The following is an 11,477-nucleotide window of genomic DNA, read 5'->3' on the forward strand; positions in this document are numbered from 1 at the left end:
CCAACGTGCAAGTCTTCTACAGAATCAATGACTGTCTGAGGTCAGGAATGAGCACAGGTGCAGCATGAGAGGCAGGGTGTCCCAAGGGAGGAAATTAGTACAGACAATAGATCCAAATAACACCCTTCCTGATACACCTTCTTTTTCTGCTGCAGAATCTAATGAAACATCATTATATTGAGTGTACTTCACATTGCCTTGGTTTCCTCCAATTAAATTTATCTTTCAACCCACAAAATGTATATCTAGTTCATGTTTTTAAAACTGATCAGCGTATAACACAATGGTGCAATCTACTCGTCATTCCCATAGCCTTGGGAATTGGGCCAGAAGAGCCCTGAACGAGATTCCATCTTGTTCACAGATAGCACATGAGCTGAGTCTCAAGCTTGACCAATTGTCTTTTCCTGATCAGACTTTTTCTGTATTGCTTAGGCATTTTAAACAGCAGGGCCCAGAGAGAGTGAGATGCTGAAACTTCGAGGTCAAAGTAGAATCTTAGCCCAAGTGAGGTTAACAATGATAGTCCAACTGCCAGTGACTCCTTCAAATGAAAGAAAAATCATCTACACACTGAAAAGTGGGAACGGGCTCTCTCCTTCAACTCCATCTCCACAACTCTGGGAAAAGTCCTAAAAATCAAGTAAAACAACACTCAGGTGTGAAACAGATTATGGCTCACAGCTGGAGGCAAAGAAGTTGCAATTCCGTCCAATTACACTGATTTAATTGGGTGTTAAAAAAATCTTAGGTCCCAACAGCAGTTCTCGGGCCAGACAGTAGTCTGTAATGAAGAGACGTGGCACCTCTGTTTCTTAGGACTTGTGATTTGGGGCTGAGGAGAGAAAGCCCAACAAATCGCTTAGTGTGCCCCGAGGTTGGCGCCATTTTGACTTGGGGGATGAACTTGACGATTGGTTTGAATGTTGAGGTTTTTCTCTAGGGCTGGCAAGAGCACAGTTTGAGAGTAGGGTCCACAAATGCTTTGGGTCCACAGACTACTAGAAAAAGCCCTATATTTGGATTCTTCCACTCATTTCTTACAAATCAAGAAGCAACTCCCCAAATACCTGAAAAATTGGGCAGAACCTGGACATCCAACTTCAGGAAGAAGTTTGAGACACTTATCCTATATCAATATAGTGGCAACAATTATAGCCAGTACAAATGTTCACAAAGAATTTCAATGACGGTGAAATGCTTGCGATACAATGTCGATATGTTCTTAACAATGTCCAAAAGGCATGAAAAGTAGTCAAAATTTAAAAGTAATTGCCATGACAGATAGGCAACATTTTTTCTTTATCTTGTTTCACTGTATTTTCTAAAGTTCCCCCAACTTCATGTATTATTTTTACACCGAGAAATAAAAACAATTCAATAAAAAATTTTGCTTTTACTCAGATGGGCTGCTTTAATCTGACGGCTCTGTTTTCTGTAGCTGGCTCGCACATTTTTTTTCTACACTTTGGCTCCAAGTCATTCTTTCCCCCGGCATAGGCTGCCTGCTCCTCTTTCTTTATCCAAACCTTCCCCCCGCCTTCACTCTGTTGGGTTCCCTGTCCTTCCAGGGAAGTGATTGGGACCATTCCAGTCATAGAGCATCCCCTCTCCTGAACACCTGTACCACCGTTTCATACACACCGGTTGTGAAGCATCGGAATGATGAGGATCTTTTTTGTCAGCATGTCATCTTCATGCTTCGACCACACCCCAGACTAATTACTTCAGAATCTCTGGGGTAGAGCCCAGGCACCAATATTTTTTAAAGCTTACGAGATGATTCCTGTGTATAGCTGGGACTGGAAATCACCGATCAGAAGTCAAAAGTCACCTCCTATCTATATATACAGCAACCATCTGGCCAATTCTAATTCAAGTATCCATCAAGTTGATCTTACATAAACCATTCAAACTTCCCAGAAATACTGCTGTTCCAGTGTTTAGCTAATATTATTATTACCACATTAACTATGTTTCTTTTTTTTTAAGATTTTATTTATTTATTTATTTGACAGAGAGAGAGAGACCGCCAGCGAGAGAGGGAACACAGCAGGGGGAGTGGGAGAGGAAGAAGCAGGCTCATAGCGGAGGAGCCTGATATGGGACTCGATCCCAGAACTCCGGGATCACGCCCTGAGCTGAAGGCAGACGCTTAACGACTGAGCCACCCAGGCGCCCCTTAACTATGTCTCTGAGAGGCATTTGGATGCCAGGGTCACATCACCTTTTTTTTTTTTTTTGGTTTGTTCAGATATATTTGTTTTGAGTTCCAGAAGTGTTGTCAGATTTTGCAAACAAAAATACAAGATGCCTAATTAAATTCACATTTCAGGGGGGCACCTGGGTGGCTCAGTAGATTAAACATGCGCGTTAGGCTCAGGTCCTAATCCCAGGGTCGTGGGATCAAGCCCCGAATAGGGCTCCCTGCTCAGCAGGGAGCCTGCTTCTCCCTCTCCTTCCCCCTCATGCTTTCTCTTGCTATCTCTCTCTCTCAAATAAATCAAGAAAAACTTTGAAAAAATTCGCATTTCAGATCAACAGTGGATAGTATCCAAAGCGTAAGTATATCCCAAATATATCATAGGATATATTCATCTTAAAATTATATTCACCATTCATCCAAAATACAGATTTAACTGGGTATTTGTATTTTTTTTAAAGATTTTATTTATTTATTCAACAGAGATAGAGACAGCCAGCGAGAGAGGGAACACAAGCAGGGGGAGTGGGAGAGGAAGAAGCAGGCTCATAGCGGAGGAGCCTGCCTCCTGATGTGGGGTTCGATCCCAGAACGCCGGGATCACGCCCTGAGCCAAAGGCAGACGCTTAACCGCTGTGCCACCCAGGCGCCCCTGGGTATTTGTATTTTATCGGGCAACCCCTAGTTCAAGAAATTGAGTTTTTGTATCTGAGGACTTTTATATCCCATAGCGCTGGCATGGAGCCTTCGTAGAATCAAGGCTGACCCCCCCACCATGTGCCTGAATTGCTCAATGCAGAATAGACTCATCCCAGAATCAACTGGGAGAAAGGGTCTCCCTTCCAGGCTTTTCATTGACGGTGCTTGTTAGTTAACATTTTCCTTACAGAAGTATAGATGAGGCCAAAATACAAATATTGCTTCCAACCTGCACCTGGAGTTTGAGAATCACCAGTCTACACTGGGTAGCAGCTCGGAAGCACAAGTTTCTGAAGTGAGACAGTTCTGGGTGTGGCTCTCATCTCTCCCTGCTAATGTATATTTTTAGGCAAGTTAATGAACTTCCTTGAGTCTCAATTTTCTCACCCGAAAAATGGGGAAAGTAACACACTTTTACCTAATGGATTAGTTTTAAGATGAAATGAAATCACGTTTCAAAGTTCTGGGCATAGCGCTTGAGTCATTATTCATATAATAGGAACATTTTGTTCCAAATCAGCCAACAAAAATACTGACCAACTTACTGTCGCCCCCAGTCCGGCTACCCTTCTGGTCCTTACCCTGCCACTTCTGATATAAGCAGACAGTCGTGACCGGGAAGGGGCGGGAGGAAAGCCTGCTGCGGGAAAAGAAGGCAAGTTTCTTCTAGAATTTAAGACTGAAGACTGTTTAAATAAGGCAGATCTCTGTTGGTGGACTTTTATGCAAATTACAACCAAGTGGCTGGCCTTTGTAGGATGATTTTATGCCCCCGACTGTGGTCACCAGCAAATCCAAGTGGAAACAAGTGGCCGGGGTCACGGCTAACACTGGGGGTCTTTGATCGGCCCCGAGTGCTGGAACCAAGGGCCAACACATCTCTTGTGTGTCACTTCTTCAAATTCCTGCAGGTCAAAAACGATGTTTCTCTCTCAGAGATTGTTTCTACCCTGGGGCCATTCCGGATCACCTCGTCTGATGTTACCCACAGTCACCCCTTCTGGAATAGTGAGACATTAACCGGATTTGATTTTTCGATTTTTCAAAAACAAGTTTGAAAAATATCACCTGGGACAGCCCAAAAAAGAATGCCAGCCTGCCTGCTCCCCAGCAGTCCACAAAGAGACACGTCAGCCGCCAGTCACTGTCAGCCTTCTGCTTGGACCGTGATGAGCTGCCGACCAGGGTGGGGGGGCATGTGGCTACCCGAGGCACTGGGCACATCCTTCCCTCACAGATCCCAGGAGGGGACTGAACACAGGGCCCAAAGGGGAGAGGGAACATGAGGGAGTCAAGAGCCAGCATCTGTCCGTCATTCCTCCAAGTTCATCCATGAAGGGCAGATTCTTGGGAGCTCTCCAGACACGTGTAGAGAGTAGAGAGAAGGAAGCCTAGCCACATCACTGCATGGGCAAACCACTCAACTTTCCTGAGTCCCAAGCTCCTCCTTTGTGAGACAGGGATGGCATCCTCGCTCTCCTTATAGTGGGAAGAGGTTAAATAAAGGAGGTCACTAACGTGCAAGTGCTTGGCCAACAGTAAAGCTCTGAAGATGTTCTGTGTGTTACTATGAGTACGTCCCTTTGTCCACCGGGACACTGAGTCCGCCCAGATGCTGCCACAGCCACGGGTGTGAAGAACGCCGTGACCCCTGCTCTCCTCACTCAGCCCCAACCGGGAAGGCAGCTCACGAGCCCCCGATAAACAATCGCTCACAGCCTCTTCTGTTTCCCACTGCGTACCTGAGTTCTTTTCCAGCGTCAGTTCTGTATCAGGGAAGGTGAAGCTGGTGACCCAGTGGCTTGTCGGTGGTCAGGCTAAGACAGCATTGAGCTGGAGACCCACGGCGAGCTAAGTGTGGAAAGCCATCGCGTTTGCTAAGCCCAGCTCAGAAACGGAGTTGACCTCGTGGGTCTTCTCACTCGATGCACACCCAAATGAGGTGACAACATACTGCAGAGGGCAGGGGGCTGGCCTTGTGGTTTCCCATCTGGTCTTATTTGGCTCTTGGGGCTTGGCGCCTCTGACAGACACATGGAGAACAGCCTTGTCATCCTGAATCAGACAGTCGGCCTCTGCGCACGACTACGTGTGAGATTTCACACATGTTCGCTGGAGGAAAGAGGCCGTGGAGCAGGAGAGGGGGAGTATTTACATTCTCTGCCAGTGTTTGGACTTTAAAAGAAAAAAAAATAGACATTTCACAGGGCATGTTGTAAGCCAAGGTCAGCGTTCCCTCTGCGTGGTATTGAAGAAATGTAACAATCCAGAGCAGGAGAAAAACCTGATTCCGTCTGCCAGGGTTGGGAGTGCACACCTGACTCGTTCAAGAGGTTCCCTTTCCTTATTTTTATTTTTATTTTTTTACTTGCTTTGGTAAGTTTCAGAGTTTATTAAGGAGGGCACATATTGCATGGAGCACTGGGTGTTACACGCAAATAATGAATCATGGAACACTACATCAAAAAATAAGGATGTCCTGTATGGTGACTAATTACATAATAAAAAAGTATCTTAAAAAATTAAAAAACTCTCTTTCCTTATTCACTCTGTCCACTCTCATCTCACAAGACTCAGGAGCAGAATCTTATTTGTAGACTTTAAAAAAAAAATCTGTTTTGGGTAATATGGAGTCTATACCCCACATGCAAAGAACCAAAAAGTGAATTATCTTGAAAACACAGAGACGAGTATTTTTAAAAATGGGTATTTTTACTTACTGGTGTTAGTTGACTTTTCACAATAAGCACAAATTACTTAGCAAAGACAATAAAATCCTGGTTAAAAAAGCAGTCATAAGAAGGGCTGCTACGGACACAAACCCACAGTGATAACACAGCTGGAGATGGGGTCTGAGGGCGAGCGCAGGTGCAGACAGCTCGGTGAGGATAGCTATCAGTCCCCACCCACCCCCAACTCTGCTGTGTCCCCTCTCATTTAGTGTCTTTCTTCTCAGGGGTCTGTTAAGCTTAGCTATCTTTAAGGTGCTGTGAAATTAGCTAAGAGGCATTCGTGAAAATGCTAGAATGTGCTCGAGTTGACCAAATAATTCCATTTAGTCGCCCTAACCACCCTGTGGAATGACAATTATCATCCCCATTTATAAGGATTGAAACTGAGACTCAGAGAAATTCAAAGATTTCCAGTTCCCAAAGCTAAGAGGGAATAGCTGGGACTTCTGAGTCCACATCTCCCATTCTTAGGCTTGGCCAGAGGCCAAAAGAGCCGAGTGGTGAGGCTTATAAGCCCTGGTTGCCAGCTGTCTCAACCCAAGTCCTAGCTCTCATACTTAGGTGCTTTGCTGACTTTTGGGGTAAGATATTTCACTTCTCTGACCCTCAGTTTCCTTATCTGAAAAATGGGGGCAATCACAGGACGACCCACTTTGCAAGGTTGTCATGAAGATGGAATGAAACAACACATTGTAAAGCACTTAGCCCCATGCTGGACACTCCGCATAAGTCAGCTACCTGAACCTGGGAATCAATGAGAACCAAGGCCTTCACATTATTCACAGTTTCCATTCTATTAAGATTTCCTGGTATGTCTTCTTTTTCAGCCCTCTTTGCACTTTGCACCAGAGCCCAATAGTCACCATATCTACCAAAAGGTCTCTCCAGACTAAAACCCATGTCCCAGGGTTTGGAAATTGAAGCCAGACCGGCCTTATTGCAACAAAGTAAAAATCTCTTTTGATGCATTTTCTGGGGTCTCTGGGAGATAAACAATGGCCTAAAACTCCTGCAGGCCTGCCCAAGGTCCCCACTCATATGAAGGAAGGAGTCAGCCTCTTCCTTGGGACAATGCAGATACACCTTTTAGGGTAGAATAAAACATTACTTAAAATAATTTAATCACTGGGGGAAAAGTGTAAAAAAGTCTGCCTGGGGAGAGGGGAGCACCCACTGGGACTAGTGGTTATGCTGAGCGGGTGGGACTAAGGCTGTAACTTACAGTACGTGGACATGTCAGTAACATTTGAACTTTTTACTGCAGCTAGGTACTATTTAGCAATAAGACATTAAAAGATGGCCTCCTTCCAAGGCTGGCCAGGGGGTACACCTTGTAGAAACTTCCCCAGGCCATCTCAATAGGGAAACTCTGGCTTTTTCCTTAAAACCCAGCTCAATGATTACTTCTGCTAGGAAACCCTTCCAGTGGAATTCATTATCTCGTTGTTGATTGGACAGCGCCTGGGCAGGCCCGTGTTCTAGCATTGCATTAATTCCGTCCTCTGTTTGTTACCCCATTCAACACAAGCACTGTGAACAAGGCCCTGCGGGAGGCTTTGGCAGGTAAAGGCCAACAAGACAGGTGGGGTACCCTCTTGAATGGAGCATGGTCTGGAGGGGGTGATGGACAGGAACCCCCCAATCCTGGAATCATTAACTGTCCTTAGGTCGCGGGCTCTGATGGAGATGAGACACTCTCGAGACACCTGACACTGGCCCAGAGGCCTGGGAAACTTTCTCTCTGCTAGTGACCCTTCAGCTGGGAGCCGAGAGTTAAGAAGGAGCGTTAACTAGGTGAAGGAGTAGGAGGAAGACCAGTAGCGTTGGGGGCCGAACACCCGGCAGGCACCAAAATGGGAAGGAACAGAGCTCAGCAGGGAGACAGAGTAGCTGCGACCTGCTGATGTGTCAGAGACTGGAGGAAGGACGGAGCCGAGATCAAAGAAGCAGGCAGGGACCAGATCACAGGATGCTTTGCAGAATGTGGGATTTTAAACTTTACCCTAAGAATAGTTAAAAGCCACGGGGAGATTTATCCCATGGACTCCGTTGGTCTTGTCTGCCTTTGCCCACTTCCCCTTTGACACACCAGCTACTTGCTCAGTGGCTGGCACTTAATGGGAGCCTAATAATTATCGGTTGGATAATTAGCAGAACCAAGTCACCCTGGAGAGGAAGTGTCAGCAAGCAAAGCACAGGACTGCACATCCCACGCCCTGCTTCTCTTGCCCCTTTTGTCGGCCCTAGTCCAGCCAGCAAGTTGCAAAGTGTTAAGAGCCATTAGCCAGGAGATGCAGAGCTAAGCCATTTCTTCCACCTCCCAGTCCATCCAAAACGTTCACAGCGAGGGGCGCCTGGGTGGCACAGCGGTTAATCGTCTGCCTTCAGCTCAGGGCGTGATCCCGGCGTTACGGGATCGAGTCCCACATCAGGCTCTTCTGCTATGAGCCTGCTTCTTCCTCTCCCACTCCCCTGCTTGTGTTCCCTCTCTCGCTGGCTGTCTCTCTCTGTCGAATAAATAAATAAAATCTTAAAAAAAAAACAAAAAAACGTTCACAGCGGACATCGGTCATCATCGTCCTGACCAGTGAGACAAACAGCCCCAAACGGGAGACTCGGGAGGGGTGAGCGTTTGCCGGAGGCCACAGGTGCTGCGGAGCCACGGCTGCTCTGAGAGTCAGGGCTCGGCCCGTTGTCGGGGGCCACCTCCTCCAACCCCTGCCTACAACACATTTTTATGGGCTTAATTACGCGAATTTGCTTTCCTCTGGCTCAAAGAGAGTAGGTGTAGGGGCATTTTTAATGCGGCACAAAAATGAAAGTACACCGAAACCATCCTGACCTCAAGCTGAATGTCAAAGCAGTTGGATCGCTCAGCGGCAACCGAACACTTTTTATAGAACGGGAAGTCAATTGAGAAATCATAAAAAATTAGAGTTGGACAGGACCTCTGTGCTCACGAGGGCCGGGTCCCAGGAGCTGCCGCAGAATTGTTCCCTGTGGTGGAGGGTCTAATGTTTTGTCCACTCAAGTTTTAAATATCTCTCCCAATAGCTCGGCCCCAGGGACGCCTCTCCACAGGGCAATAGATCTTGCTGTCAGGGCTTTTTTCCTGCTATTCAATCTCACTTTTCCTTTCCTCCACTTCATCCCATTTGTCTTTGGCAATGATTTAGACAAGAAGTGTGCTGACGTTTGAAGACAAAAAGCTCAGTCTTTGCCTTCAGCTTTGTTTTTCCAGACCCTTCGACCTAGGGAAACTTCGAGATCGGGGAGGAAGGGAGGCAAGGAAAGAAGCTGATGTTGGTTCTGGAAGAAGCCATTTCAAAGGGCCAAACTCAAAGTGGACGAGCACCCAGGCGGGCATGAAGAGAGGGTGTGCATGCCTCCGGAGGGTACAGGTTACGCAGGACCTGCCCCTCGAAGGCGGAGGGGACAGCCAGGGAGTTTTCTGGACAGCCCAGAGTTGAACGGCCTCTCGGCACCAAGGCTGGGACAGAAGGTGGCAGCAAAGCATCAGACTCTGTGGGCTGAGCGGTCCTGGCTGACGCCGCGAAGTCCCACGGACTCCGATCCCAACTCCGGAGAGCGTGTTTCACGGGGCCAGGACGGCGATGCGTCCGTAGGCCAGGAGTGAGCTTTGAATCGAGACTCCGGCCAGTCCTTTAAGACAAATCCCAAACAGTCGGGATCCTGTGAGGACAGTCCCTTTTTTTCCAAAGAACATTCTGCAGCCAGAATTTAATCCGAAGAGTAACTTCTGCCCGAAACGGGCGTGTTGATTCAGGCTGGTCTAAACACATAAACTTGCTGCTTGGTCTGCGTGATTTTTTTGTGTTTAAAGAAATTTGGGGTTAATGCGGTTCTTGTTCTTTATTCCTTGTAGCCCCGAGCTATTTATTTCTGCATTTGTCTCTGGTTTTCCGGTCCCCCTTTGCTCAATGTCTTACTGATTTGGTCCTGTTTGCATGCGGTCCTTTGGAAGCAGAGATCTAGAGAGTAAGCATTTCTGACTTCAGGCTGGACTCCTGCTGGGGAACCAATTAAATGTACTACCCACCAGGGAGAGTGTGATATTTTTTATTACTTTCTAATTTCGGGCCCTGAAATGGCTTCAGTGATCAGAACATTCTTCTGCTTAAGAACCTAAAGAAGCCAGTGGAGCGATGTTTTTGATTTGTGTTTTATTTATAACGGTCCATACTGGCCAAGAGCACTCTAAGGGGTTTCCATGGGGCCTCAGATCCTTGAAGTGGGGAAAAGGCAGGACAGAGCAAACAGCAACAAAAATGTCCCCCTCCTTCGCCTTATCATGCTGGAAACTGCCAGCTACTTTGGGAAAGTCTTTCTTTGAGAAGTCGGTGAACTGCGAAAAAAAGGATAGCATTAGAACAAAACAATTTCACTGGACTCCAAATCTCTTGAAACTACAATGGTAAAGCACAGCCGTGCCCCTCTCTCATTACCGATGGCCCGATAGCAGGGCCTCCTAAATGCTCGTTAAGGCAAAAAGGAAGAGTTGTGTTTTATTTCTAAAAACATTCACAGGAACCCCCACCCAAGGTTCTCGTTGCTGTTTGCTTTGTGCCTCTTTCTCTTCTTTAAAGAGTTAGTGTGAAACAGAAAGGCTTGAAAAAGAGGTGAGGCTGGGGGTCCAAATACATTCTAATGAGGAAGAAGGAAATAAAAGTCCGATTCTCCCCGAAAGTCTGAATTTCTATTTATTTATCTTTGCAGTAAGGAAGGACGCCTTACAATCCAGAATTGCTCTTGGATAAAACCAAATACTAACAACCCAGCAAAACAGCTGAAAGCCCAAATTATGAACTGCTCCAGATCCTTTCCACTTGCCACGGGGGTCTTGGCTGAGTTTTTTTTTCCCTCTTTTTTCTTTTTCTTTCTTTCTTTTTTTTTTCTTTTTTCCTCACTTGCTTGCTTAGCCAGGAGGTAATTTTGAATGTTTATCTGAAGTATCTCCCTGATATTCTGAGGGGACTTTCCTCTCAAGCAAAAGCTGCCCTGAAAGCCGGCTTGTTTTATTCCCATTAAATAATGCTCGGTGTTGAGTCTTGCACTAGTGAATGGTTCCTTTTAGTGAGACTGACGACAGAAACTGACATATAGAACCATGCTCAGCGCCGACTTTGGCAACATGTGATTCAAAAATTAACATTTATAATTTTATAATAAGCCAGCTACCATATTTGCTATTATAAGATGATCTATTAAAATTATCTTTCCTACTTTTAAATAGAAGTCCCATGAGAGCAGAGATGTTTATCTTTATTGTTTACAGCCCTGTTAAGTACCACTTTATCATATGATTTAAAATTCAACAATGTAATTTAGGAGACAGTATTTATTTATTTAAAGAAAGGGTAAGTTTTTTTCAGAGCTTGTCTAAATTTAAAATCACAAACCAAACCACCTCTCTTCGTTTCTTCCTTCCTTACATACACTCATTTTAAAACCTAGCAACTACGTGCTGTTGGGCTTTAAAAGTCCATAAAAATCAATCCCCTTCAGGAATAAATACTTGCACATGATTTAAGATGACCAACTTCCCTGACACGTCTTTAGGGAGAATACTGCATATAACTTTGACTAAAAAGGCAATGTTCGAGATCCAAATAGGGTCCAGTTTGATACCGTTAAAGAGAATTGAACCGATTATATGATGAATAGAAGCAGAAGGGCATGAATGAAGGAATACACAGGCAGACAGAAAGCAGAATCAAAATACTGGAAGCATCCCGTTCACTGAGGCACGGCATTGCCTGGATGACTGTCTCAGTTCTCTCCATGAGACTCTTGCCTACAATGGAGTAAACACTCATTGGGTA

The sequence above is a fragment of the Ursus maritimus genome, unplaced genomic scaffold (genome assembly GCF_017311325.1).
Source record: "Ursus maritimus isolate PB19 unplaced genomic scaffold, ASM1731132v1 scaffold_7, whole genome shotgun sequence".
Taxonomy (NCBI): domain Eukaryota; kingdom Metazoa; phylum Chordata; class Mammalia; order Carnivora; family Ursidae; genus Ursus; species Ursus maritimus.